Source organism: Bombina bombina, chromosome 5 (assembly GCF_027579735.1).
Source record: "Bombina bombina isolate aBomBom1 chromosome 5, aBomBom1.pri, whole genome shotgun sequence".
In the NCBI taxonomy this organism is placed as follows: Eukaryota; Metazoa; Chordata; class Amphibia; order Anura; family Bombinatoridae; genus Bombina; species Bombina bombina.
This window is the reverse complement of record NC_069503.1, coordinates 875,447,136-875,460,110: the sequence shown is the minus strand read 5'-3', so window position 1 is coordinate 875,460,110 and position 12,975 is coordinate 875,447,136. Positions and strand designations below refer to the sequence as shown.

Sequence of the window (12,975 nt, the reverse complement as noted above, 5' to 3'; positions counted from 1 at the left end):
CTTTTTGATATCTGCTTTAACTAAAAATACCAGGATATTTTGAATTAGATATAGCAATTTTGGGAATATTAATGTTTTAAACAACATAGCACGTGCAGAGAGAGATATCGGTAGGTTGAGTCAATCCTCCAGTTTATTTATACACTCATTAAAACACTTAGGAAAATTTAAGTGATACCATTCCTGAGGATTTGCACTTAATCTGATACCCATATAGTTAATAAATTGAGTCTCTATAAAGGAGTAATCAGTTACTATCTCTGGATTTATATAGCCATAAAAGTTCAGATTTCGTCAAGTTAATCCTATACCCTGAAATACTACCAAATAGATTAATATCGACTAAAGCCCTTGGAAGATTAACCTTAAGATTACTTAGAAATAATAGCAAGTCATCTGCAAATAACGATAATACAAATTTCTGGTCTCCTATTTGTATTCCATCAATATTTTTGCGTAGCAGGATTGCTAGGGGTTCCAGTGAAATATTGAAAAAAAGTGGGGACAATGGACAGCCTTGCCTAGTGCCCCTGTACAAAGGAAATAGCTTAGAGAGTGAGTTATTGATGACAAGGGCAGATATTGGAGTACTATATATCAAATGTATAAACTTATTTATATGGCCTGAAAACCCAAACTGTTCTAATGTAAAAAAAAAAAAGATGGTCCCAACTAATGTGCTCAAAAGCTTTCTCCGTATCGACTGTTAATAGTGCAAAATCAATTAGGTTTCTGGCCTCCGAATATTTACATTTATTCCAGAGAAAGTCTAGAGTCAGCATTACTTTGCGCATATTTTTCACAGGATTCCTGCCTGCCATGAAACCTGTTTGGTCCTTGTGAATTATATTACCTAGATAGCCTTTCAGTCTTTTTGCTATAATAGAGAATAACAATTTGTAATCAAAATTCAGGAGAGAGATTGGCCTGTATGAGGTGGGTAGTTCTGGGTCTTTGTTATTTTGGGGATCAGAGTGATATTTGAGGCAGCAAAATACGGTGAGCATGTAGTATTATCAGAAAAGTACAGGTTAAATAATTTATGCAATACCGGGGAAATCTGGTCATGCAGATTTCTGTAGAATTCTAAGGGAAGTAAATCTGGGCCTGCTGCTTTGTTTGTCTTTGTGGTCTTGATGCCATCAGAGATCACCTGGAGAGAGATGGGTCTATTTAAGTCTGTCATTATTTCTCGCGAAAGTTTAGGTATCTTAACGTTTTCCCAAAATAATTCTTTCTTTACCGGATTTACCTTGTCAGCTTTATACAAATCTTAAAAAAAAAATATGGAACATTTTTTCAATGTCTTGAAATCAGCCAATCGGATTGAACTTCAATCTGATTGGCTGATTGCATCAGCCAATCAGATTTTTTCTACCTTAATTCCGATTGGCTGATAGAATCCTATCAGCCAATCGGAATTGAAGGGACGCCATCTTGGATGACGTCCCATAAAGGAACCTTCATTCGTCGGGAAGTCGTCGGTTGAAGAGGATGGCTCCACGTCGGCTCCTTTGAAGATGGCTCCGCTCCGGATGGATGAAGATTGAAGACGCCGCCTGGATGAACACTTCTACCGGATGGAGGACCTCTTCTTGCCCCGCTTGGATGAAGACTTCTACCGGATGAAGGACCTCCTCTGCGCACCTTGGATAAAGAATTCGGCTCGGCTGGGTGAAGACGACTCAAGGTAGGATGATCTTCAGGGGGTTAGCGATAGGTTTTTTTAAGGGGGGTTTGGGTGGGTTAGAGTAGGGGTATGTGGGTTGTAATGTTGAGGAGGTGGTATTTTTATTTTCAGGTAAAAGAGCTGATTACTTTGGGGAAATGCCCCGCAAAAAGCCCTTTTAAGGGCTGGTAAAAGAGCTGATTACTTTTGTAGTTTAGAATAGGGTAGGGCATTTTTTTAATTTTGGGGGGATTTTTTTATTTTATTAGGGGGCTTAGATTAGGTGTAATTAGCTTAAACTTCTTGTAATTTTTTTTATTTTTTGTAATTTAGTGTTGTTTTTTTTTTGTATTATAGATTAGTTTATTTTAATGTATTTTAGTTTAGCTAATTGTAGGTAATTTATTTAATTAGTTTAATGATAGTGTAGTGTTAGGTGTATTTGTAACTTAGGTTAGGATTTATTTTACAGGTAATTTTTTAGTTATTTTAACTAGGTAGCTATTAAATAGTTATTAACTATTTAATAGCTATTGTACCTAGTTAAAATAAATACAAAGTTGCCTGTAAAATAAATATAAATCCTAAAATAGCTACAATGTAACTATTAGTTATATTGTAGCTATATTAGGGTTTATTTTCTAGGTAAGTATTTAGTTTTAAATAGGAATAATTTATTTAATTTTAGGAATATTATTTTGTTTAATTAAAATGATATTTAAGTTAGGGGGTATTAGGGTTAGAGTTAGGTTTAGGGGTTAATAATTTTATTATAGCAGCGGCGACATTGCGGGCAGGAGATTAGGGGTTAATAATTGTAGGTAGGTGGCGGCGATGTTAGGGAGGGCAGATTAGGGGTTAATATTATTTATTCCAGTGTTTGCGAGGCGGGAGTGCGGCGGTTTAGGGGTCAATACATTTATTATAGTGGCGGCGAGGTCCGGTCGGCAGATTAGGGGTTAATAAGTGTAGTTAGGTAGCGGCGACGTTGGGGGGGCAGATTAGGGGTTAATAAATATAATGTAGGGGTCGGCGGTTCATAGGTATAATGTAAATAGCGGCGGTGTCCGGCCGGCAGATTAGGGGTTACATTTTTTTATTATAGTGGCGGCGATGTGGGGGGTCTCGGTTTAGGGGTACATAGGTAGTTTATGGGTGTTAGTCTACTTTATAGCACAGTAGTTAAGAGCTTTATATTCACGCGCTTTTTTGTCGGTAGGAGTCTTGTCGGTAGAGGGTCTACCGCTCACTTGGTCCAAGACTCCAAATACCAGCATCCCATAGAAAAGATAGGATACGCAATTGACGTAAGGGGATCTGCGGTAGCCTGGAGTCGCGGTATGGAAGTGAGCGTTAGACTCTTTCCTGGCTGACTCTAAATACCAGCTGGCGATAAAAAGCAGCGTTAGGACCCCTTAATGCTGCTTTTGACGGCTAACGCCAAACTCTAAATCTAGCCGTTAGTGTTTACATAATTCCCCCAGAACATGTTAGTTGGGTTGGCTATATATGCATTGTATGTATTTTTGACCTGGTTGAAGAATTGTATTTCTCTTTGCTTAGCTCTTTTTTTAAGGGAGCAAAGATAAGCTTTAATTTCACCCCGCAACACCGCTTTAGCTGACTCCCAAAATATTTCTGTTTTAGATATGCAGAGTTAAAATTATAATAGTCTCTCCATCTATCCCTTAACCAATTTTGAAAATTAGTGTCGTTACCCAAATATCAGGGAAAGGTGATTTTGTTAATACTGTCCATTTGGGATGAGCGTACGCTTAACTCCAATGAAATAATGGCTTGATCAGAGATCACTATGTATTTAATATCTGCCTTGGGGTCTAAACTGATAAGAGAATCTGAAATCAAGAACATGTCTATCCTTGACAATGATTGGTACCCTTTGATTATGCATGTATAGGATCTAAGATCCGGATTTTGAGTATGCCATATATCAATAAGTCCTAATTGGGCGGAGAATTTTTGTATAATGCGCACCTTCCTATCTTTCTTTATTATTGATTTTTTATTTAATCTGTCTAAATTGGGAGTTGCAACTAAGTTCATATCGCCTGCAACTATTACATTTTCGCCAACATATTTATGGAGTTTAAGCGTCAGATACTCCCAAAAAACCCTATCCACAATGTTAGGATCGTATATATTACATAGGACTAGATGCATATTAATAATTATAATCTCGAGAATTTGATATCTTCTATTAATATTAACATCACTGGCCTTAATTTTATAGAGTAACTGTTTGTTTAAAAGAATAGCCACCCCTCTGTTTCATGTGTCAACTGGGGCGGCAATAGCCTCCCAGACCCATTTAGTTTTAAGCTTGGCTATTTCTGCTAAATTCAAGTGTGTTTCCTGTAGAAACGCTATATCAGGTTTCTACCTACCTAACTGCTTGATTATTGCCTTCCTCTTCATTGGTGAGGTGATGCCCCCTATATTCCATGACAAAGGATTAATTTCATTTGTCCCCATTACAGTAGGCTTTTATAGAACTAATAAGGGGTAAGGGACAAAAAACGAAAAAAAAAAAAAAAAAAGTGAGGAGAGAAAGAGGGAAAAAGTTAAAAAACAACCACAAAAATATAAACTCCATTGCTTAGCTAGTTAACGTGGTAATACAATAACGATAGCTTGCTTATCTAGCCTAACCCTGCCGATTTGCAAAAACGGACACTTCTGTGGTATTATTCAAAGTTTGGACATTCCCCTCTCTTGTCACTACCAATTCCGCCGGGTAAATCAGTCTGACATTGAAGTCAGCGTCCCTTAGCTTAACAAAAAACGGAGACATCTCCCTTCTTTTTGCCAGAGTTTCCGCAGAGAAATCTTGAAATATCAAGATCTTGTGTGGCCCAATCATGAACGGTTCATTTTCTTATAATGTCTTAAAAAAGTACATTATCTTGAAAGTTTACAAATTTGAAAATAAGGGGTCTAGGTTTATTGCTGGTCTCAGCATTCCCTCTAGGTGAACCTATTCTATGAGCTCTTTCAATCTGAAATGCTTGTGTTGATGTTTGTATATGTAATAGCTGGGGGAGGGAGACAGAAATAAACTGCATTATATCCTGAAATTCAGGCGTTTCAGGAAGTCCAATTATTTTAAGATTGTTACGCATGGAGCAATCCTCCAGGTCCTCAATTCTGGCCAGCAATGTGGCTAACATAGTGCCATAGTGCTTTGCGCTACAATATTAGGTTCTTGTACATTGACCCTGTCTTCCAACTCCGAGACTCTAGTCTCTACTTCCGCTAACCTGGAAGAGAATTGCCTAACTTCATTCATGAGCCTGTTAATTTCTGTTTTTATCTCCTGTTTGACTGACTCAAGTTGGGGTGAAATAATTTTTGAAATTTCTGCAACTAATTCTGACATATCATAGCTAGCAAGATTAGAGGTACTACAATTATGGGCTATATCAAGACAGGAGTCAGAATTTTTACTGTCCTTCTTGTCCCTTTGCTTAGGTGGCATAATCAGAGAACAGCCCTTAGTTGGGCCCTACCATACTAGGGCAATTAAAAGCTATGCGTGATAAAACTCCACACAAAGTGCAATATTATGTGAATGTGACAAAAAACAATGATCAATAAAAAATAAAAAACTAGAGAGAGAACCCTTATACACAGGGTATACAAATAAAGAAGGAGAACCACTGTTCCCCGAATTCTTAAAGTGACTTGATATTATTAAACAGAGAACCTCTAAAAAGGGGATTCCAAAGAATACACACTCTTGGATAACAGAGTCCAAGTTTAAATCAGCTGTGAATCTATGGAATATCTAGAATATGTTGAGTGTGTCAAAGTAGGCAACCTGATTAAATTAGTGATCTTATACTAATATATGTAACCTTGTGTCTACACAAGGGTGAAACAAATATACACATGTACAAACTAGGCCGTAAAATAGGGCCCAAATGTGAGCATTAACTATTTAGTGATTAAGTTTGAGATAGAGTACGTAGGGTAGTAGCTCTTTTTGCTATTTCCCTTACCCCGTGTCCCAACGGAGGTAGATATAAAATATATGTTCAGTAAATTCCAAGTACACAATTGGAAAATATAGGCATAAACACATAAACAATGCAAAAAAACTCCTTTAGGTACTTTAGGCGTTCCAATGTTAATTAAGCAGTCACCAAAGACTTACTGGCCTGTATAATCAAATGTCGTCAGCTGGTTCAAATGCCACTGTAAATCCAGTATTTTAAGGCAACCGCAACAAGTCTTGGAATGATGTTTAGGGCACATGGGGGAAATAGGAAGCCAAAGAATGTTATTCCCCTTAATTTCAACAAATACAGAGTCTGTATGCACAAGAAGCCAGCATGAACCAACGAAAATCGGGCAGCAGCATCTTGCAGCCTGCTGCAGTTCTTTCAGAGTCCCTGGTACATTGCTCATTTATCCCAGCCCTAAGCACTAATATTATCAGTACTTGCAGTCTCCGTAGGGCCCCTTTTCCTCCATGAGCTTGCCTGTCGCTCACCTGTCCGTTCTCCGTGTACAGTGGTTTCCTAACGCACCTTCCCTACATCACCGCCCAAGGGATCGAATTGGCTGGCACTGACACCAAAACACCTGACATCTGAAGCCGTGGTCCGGCTTCTGCCCTTTCCGACCTCCGCAGGTCCATCTTCAATGGTTGTCTCCCAAAGTATCCACCGGCTCTCTAGATATGGATCTCACTGATATCACAGGGTCGTGGTATTGACAGCCAAGGGGTCGCAGGATTTGCCTGTCCCCTTGCTAGACCGAACAAATGCTAGATAGTAGACAGGAGTCGATTTTGCCAGGTAGTATTGTGCTCCCGTGTCTCCACCTCACAATTTTGCAAGAGAGCGTATAGATAGATGACCGGTGTAGCAGTTTTACTAGAGGGTTGGCATAGACTGTTTGCAATGGGGTTGCCTTAGCCACGAAGCCCATTGCTGCCTAAGTAGGACTTCCACCTCATAGATCCATGGATCCGATGCCCAGACTGGTATCCCTTAAACCAGTGCTTTCCAAACTGTGTGTCGGGACACACTAGTGTGTCGGCAGCAGTGTGTAGGTGTGTCCCTGCTTCAGCACAATTTTTTTTAAACTGTAATTAAAAAAATTTTTTTTTTGGTTTTTGACTTTCCGCCTGCTACGCAGATCATCTTAACCTATTGGTGCAGCTCAGCAGGAACTGAAACTATTCCCATTGGCGGCACATTGGCTCCTGACTGCACGTGTAGTCTCCTTAATTGGCTCGTGACTGCATGTGTAGTCAGTGAGTGGGACAGCAGTGTGTTTGCAGCACGGTAGTCAATCGGACTCACCGAGCTCTGAGGGTGGCAGCTTAAACGCTAAGCTGAAGTCAGGGTTTTTTTTTTGCAACTAGCTCCCAGTAGTGCATTGCTGCTCCTGCTCTTGACATATGGATAGGAAGTGGAAGCTTAAAAATGCTTGATGATGAAATGCGAGTGTCTTTAATATTCCACCAAATATTCAGAAATTGTGTTCATCCCATCAACCTCATACATCCCATTAAAATAGTAAGTAGCTATTAGTAGTATTAAACTTTTTTTTAATTCTTGCACATACTTACGGTTACATGTAAATACATTTTGTTATTATATAATTTATGTATGTGTCCATATCTCTTAAAACAAGTTAGTTTAACCTCCACTGTGTGAATTACTGTGTCGCGAAATGATGTAGGTCTAAAAAGTGTGTCACCAATATGAAAAGTTTGGAAAGCTCTGCCTTAAACGGTCAAGGGGCTCTTTGATGGTGGGGGTTGGTGTAAATCTCAAGAACGGAGAGACACAGAGCTGCAGCACCTTGCTCGCTCCTCCCTCAACCGGAAGTCTCAATAATAATAATAATAATAATAATAATAATAATATGTATAAAAATATGGAAAAATAATTTTTTGGGGTTTTATATATAAAAAAAGTTAAGGGGCGCATGGTCATGTGGTTTTCAGAGGGGGTGCAGGGACAGGGTATCTAATCTGATTCATAATGTAGGTATGTCACAGTGGGCCTGCAGAGCTATAGGGTCTGAGCTGAGGTCTCTTGAGTGCATATGACTAACAGGAAATACAGGGTTAGGAGTCTAAGCACTAATCTCATGTGGTTTGTGGATGTCAGTGGGGCCATAGGGACAGGGGGTCATTATGTGGAGATAACAAATTATGCTTACTTAATAATTTTCTTTTCTTCTGATGGAAAGAGTCCACAGCTGCATTCATTACTTTTGGAAAATAGGAACCTGGCCACCAGGAGGAGGCAAAGACACCCCAGCCAAAGGTTTAAATACTCCTCTCATTCCCCTCATCCCCCAGTCATTCAGCCGAGGAACAAGGACCAGTAGAAGAAATATCAGGTGAAAGGTGCCAAAAGAATAAATAAGGACTCCCCACAAAAAATTACGGGTGGGGAGCTGTGGACTCTTTCCATCAGAAGAAAAGAAAATTATCAGGTAAGCATAATTTATGTTTTTCTATTTAAATGGAAAGAGTCCACAGCTGCATTTATTACTTTTGGGAAAACAATACCCAAGCTATAGAGGACACTGAATGCCAAGACGGGAGGGTACAATAGGCGGCCCATACTGAGGGCACCAGGCCTGAACCCCTACCCAACAAAAAAAAAAACCTAAAAAGTAAAGGCCCCAAGGACACTGACCCGCAGATAGTCCAGAAGCCAAGCTAGAGACCACAAATCAGACTCAACTGAGCCAAAAGTCCTCCAGGAGACACCGTCACCCAATTGTCGGTCACCCCACACTAATGAAGGGGACACCAGCCTAAACTCCCAAGGGGACAAGGCAAAGGAGAACCGAAGGAAATCAAAAGGTCACCATAATCCATAAAAGGATACCTCCAACAGTGAGCCCAGCTCACAAAGATCCAAATGGGCTTAATAGAGAAAGGAGGCTACGCCTAGACCAAGCGAAACCCGGGATAAGATCCAGGAATAGAGACGGAGAAAGTCTGCTCTCCAACATCATGCAAGCACTGTAAGACAACTGAAGACCGAGTCCTCACAGCGTCTGAACATAGAATACAAAAGTATCCACAAAAATTGTGTAACAGACCCAGACGAAAAACCCTGATTCGAGAACACAGAGTCAACATCAGGACAACATAGAGGATACTTGCTAGTAAGTAGAAGCAGCCAACAAGAGAACCGACTGCAAAAAGCAACCCCCAGACAGGGGGCACGCTCTAGGCAACCTAAGCCGCCAGACCTACACACAGGTCTCCAAAAGGGAAACACAGAACCTCAATCTTGGCCCCCCGAGGAGGAGAGGTTACACCCAGAGCCTGAAGGAGGTGTAATCCTTGACCCTCTGCCTGTAAAGCTAGTGAGTTAGCAACTATGCCCACCTAGATCCTGAAAATGACAACGTCTCTCAGAACCCACACCCAGCCGGACCAACCCAGCATCAGCGGATCCGAAACAGGGGAACAGAAGAACTCTGAAAACAGCTCAAAAATGAGCGGAAGAATGGCCACAGCAACCCCCCCCCCCCCCCCAGAGCACAGGTGCAACCGGACTCCTAAAAAGACGACAAGGCCGTAGACCCCAACAAAGTCGCAACTTGGAGCCAGCAAGACTCCAGATGGAACGCAACAACCCAGAGAGACACCCCTCTCCAAAAGTTAACCCACAGTTCCAACCTCCTGAATCCAAGAGAAGCCCAAAAAAGGGACTACCATCTCCATAAAAAGGAGAATAACCCCTTAAGAAAAAGGATGTAACCAGAGAGGCAACATCTGTCCTCAAGGCACAAAGCCACCGGCTAAGGAGAGATCAATCCCCAACACAGATTTCCTTGGAAAGGACCCCCTTAAAAGTAGCTTGCTAACACACATCCCCTGTGTAATGGATGCAGCAGAGACACGGCAAACCCATTCGCCTGCAGAGCAGTGAATCCAAGGGTTCCCCTAGCAAGCTGACCTAGGGAATCCAACCCTAAGGCGCATCAAGCCTAATGAGTAACAGAAAAACCTGGCCAATCATCATCATCAACCCCAAACCATCCCTTAGGCCTAAGATTCCAGTAGCAACCCATAACTGGATCCACAAGGAAAAACGCTGAGCAAAGCCTCAGCAACCAGAAGCCTCAGGGAGAAAACAGGTCCGGGCACCCAATTGTTAAACAAACAATACCTGAGAACTGAACACCCCCACCGTCTGACAAAAAAACAGACACAAGGGATATGGTGCAATATCCAGATCAATCCGGATAACGAGAAGAACTCGTAAGTCCTGACCGAAGGAAGGAACCACCCCTTGCTAAAATCCTACGCTCCAAGCAATGTGATAGAAGTCGTATTCTGACCCTAGAGCCCCTAGACTTTTTAAAACAGCCTCAGGACAACAAAGCAAGGGATACCTCAAGGTCAAAACCCCTCGAGCAGGGCTAGTCTCCACATCACCTCCAAACAAACAGAGGAATACAGGGAGAAAAGGTGCAGAGCCTTCCCAGCTGCGGGGAACCCTGCGCTAAGCCCAACCTCCCCACAGGGATCAACCATCTCCCGGGAACCCAGATCCCTAAAAGGAGACCTAACTCACCCGGAGACAACGGAAGAAGAACAAAAAGGTCTTATAACTCAGCTAGACAGTACACAGTCAATGTGCAATAGCCGCAGCTGGTTACACAGATGTCCTTGGACATTAAACAGCGTTCAAGCACACATTCAAGGTGCAAAGAGCTGCAGCTGGTTTCAAACTGCAAACCTCCCGCATGCTAGTCAGCTATTCACACTACTAGTTGTTGATGGACCAAGTCCAAAAGGACAAATCCAGAGCCTCAAAAAAGAAGGCCAAACCGCTGAAAAATCGGTAAGAGGGCGCTAAGCCCTCCAACCCTCCACTGCGTGGGCGAAGAATCTCTAGGGTCCGATAATACCAGACGTAAGAGAAAGTGACGCAGCGGAAACTCCACTGACCCAGTCATCCATGATTGAAGGCTATAAGGACTGAAACAATCCTACCCGCCTCACGGACCCACAGGTCCTCTTGAATGCTTAGTTGAAACATGTAAAACAAACGATAACCTGAGCACTCAGCGCCTCGACCGAACAAACCCAACAGGACCAGCCTGCACCCAGGACCCTAACCAGCAAGCTGCATAAATCCTCCCTTAGAGGAGAAGAAAGGAAAACAGACATTTTTAACATAGGACTAACATGTCCAAAACAACTTCCGAAGAAGTAACAAAGAGTATCGATCCCAGAAGGTTCCCGAAGGAAACAATAAGCAAAATAAAAAAAACATCCTATCGGATAAAAAGAAAATATAAGGCAACCCGGAGGTTAACGCCTAAGAAGAAACAGGCCTACCCGCCGGACCAGCCAAACGGAGCCCTGATCTTCCATAAACTGTGAAAGATCTCAATAAAATAACAATCAGGAGATTACATCATCCCCACATGTCTAATAAGGTGCACCATTCGAATTAGCAGACTGAAAATTCCCATATCCGATAAGGATAGGGTCATTTAATAACTGAAAAACAATTCTGTAACAAAAGGCACAACACTCAGGGACAGTTACGTCCGCAGGGAACTGTAGGGGCCCTCCCCAAGGTGGGAGACCCGAGACAATAGGGCACAAGCACAATCGCAAATAAACGTCTGGACTCTGCAGACGAATAATTGCCAAAAATACATGGCAGCGAAAACGAGCTGCAACCTCCGGGGGGAACACGCCGCCCTGCATGGATGAATAATCATAAACTGGGTAACCCGCATGTGCAGAAGTATGGATCGGTAGGGAACTTGCCTTTCGGAGGACGGGACCCCCAGAGGCGGATGGCTCAGCTGTCCCTTGATTCCCCGAGCCCGAGGAACAAGGTGCTCTCATATGGCATACAGAACATAACTGGTTGACATGTGTTAACGAGGCCAATTCGGATTCGTCACCAGGCACAGAATCTGAAATTAAAACAGTCTCAGTATCAGAATGCTCCATAACTGAATCTGAAATTTGAACAGTCTCAGCATCAGAATCCTCCATAACTGGATAGAGGATATTCAAATATGGACTAAAGAAGTAAAATTAACTGCACCTGACACCCACCTGACACCCACAATAGCTGAGGCACCCACCACCTCCTATGAACCAGACCCCTGCGGACTAGAATTTCTCCTTCGCCACACGGTCAGGAATGTGGAAATGGAAGACGGAACGTAATCACGCCCGGCCACAAGGTGAACTGTACAGTCAAAAAAAGCGCGCCCAACCATACTTCCAAAGGCCTTAATGTTCCAAACCATGAGCCAAATTAACACCACACATAAGCAGGTTGAATCACATAACAAACATGATTACCCCCGCCCCCCCTGTTAAGTAACCCCCCTTAGGAGATATTAACCCTTGATTCCAAGATACTAAAGGAGACTCACTGAGACCCTTATGTTAAGTTAGACCCGCAAGGTGGTAGCCTCTTTGGAAACATCTGAATTACAGTACATTCATGAAGAAAGTAAAATGAAACAATCTTACCGGAATCTACGCCGTGGAACAGGAACACGGCCCTTCAAGTGCGACGGGAAGTAGCATCACCTCCGCCATGTATTTGAGAGAAGAAAGCAGGCAGCGGAGCGAAGTTCGACAACGCCGATTGCTTGAGGAGCTGTTAACATGAGTCGGGATGGTTTCGCAGAAAGACTCTCCCTGCATCTCCGGACTCTAACTTTCATCCAAGCCCTCACTGAGAGACTGATAGGATTACTTAAAACTCCTGTCCCATGTCGAAGATTACTAACCTCCATAAGAGAAAAAATAAATTCTGACACTTCTCTGCCAACCTCCTGGGACAAAAGGCAAAGAATGTCTGGGGGATGAGGGGAGTGGGAGGAGTATTCAAGCCTTTGGCTGGGGTGTCTTTGCCTCCTGGTGGCCAGGTTCTTATTTCCCTTACTTCCCATGAATGCAGCTGTGGACTCTTTCCATTTAAGAAGAAAATGACTCTTAGAGAGGCTCCAGGGCAAAGAGAATATCATGCTTTGTCTAGCTATAGGCCTGACAAAAAAAAATCATGTAATTTGAGTGTGATATGAAGTTTATTAGAACGTTCAGAAATCATACAGGTTCAGTTAGAAAGTATAAAAATGGAAAATGAGATTAATAAATTTGAGCTTTTTGGTAGTTGTATGGTTACGTAAGGAAATGTGTGACTGGGTTGCGTAAAGTGTACTTAGGTGACTTACTTTCCAGGAAGAAATGGTACATGGGGGAGTGAAGAGGAAAGTCTATAATCAGTGTGAGCAGAGCCACAGAATTGAGAAGTAGT

At 42.2% G+C, this 12,975-nt stretch overlaps 1 protein-coding gene across 1 annotated transcript in view; it reads right to left on the bottom strand.

The window, feature by feature from the left end:
- SPIDR (scaffold protein involved in DNA repair) overlaps positions 1-12,975 on the bottom strand; it is a 1,635,101-nt gene that overhangs the window by 8,774 nt on the left and 1,613,352 nt on the right. The gene's annotated exons all lie outside the window — the stretch shown is intronic.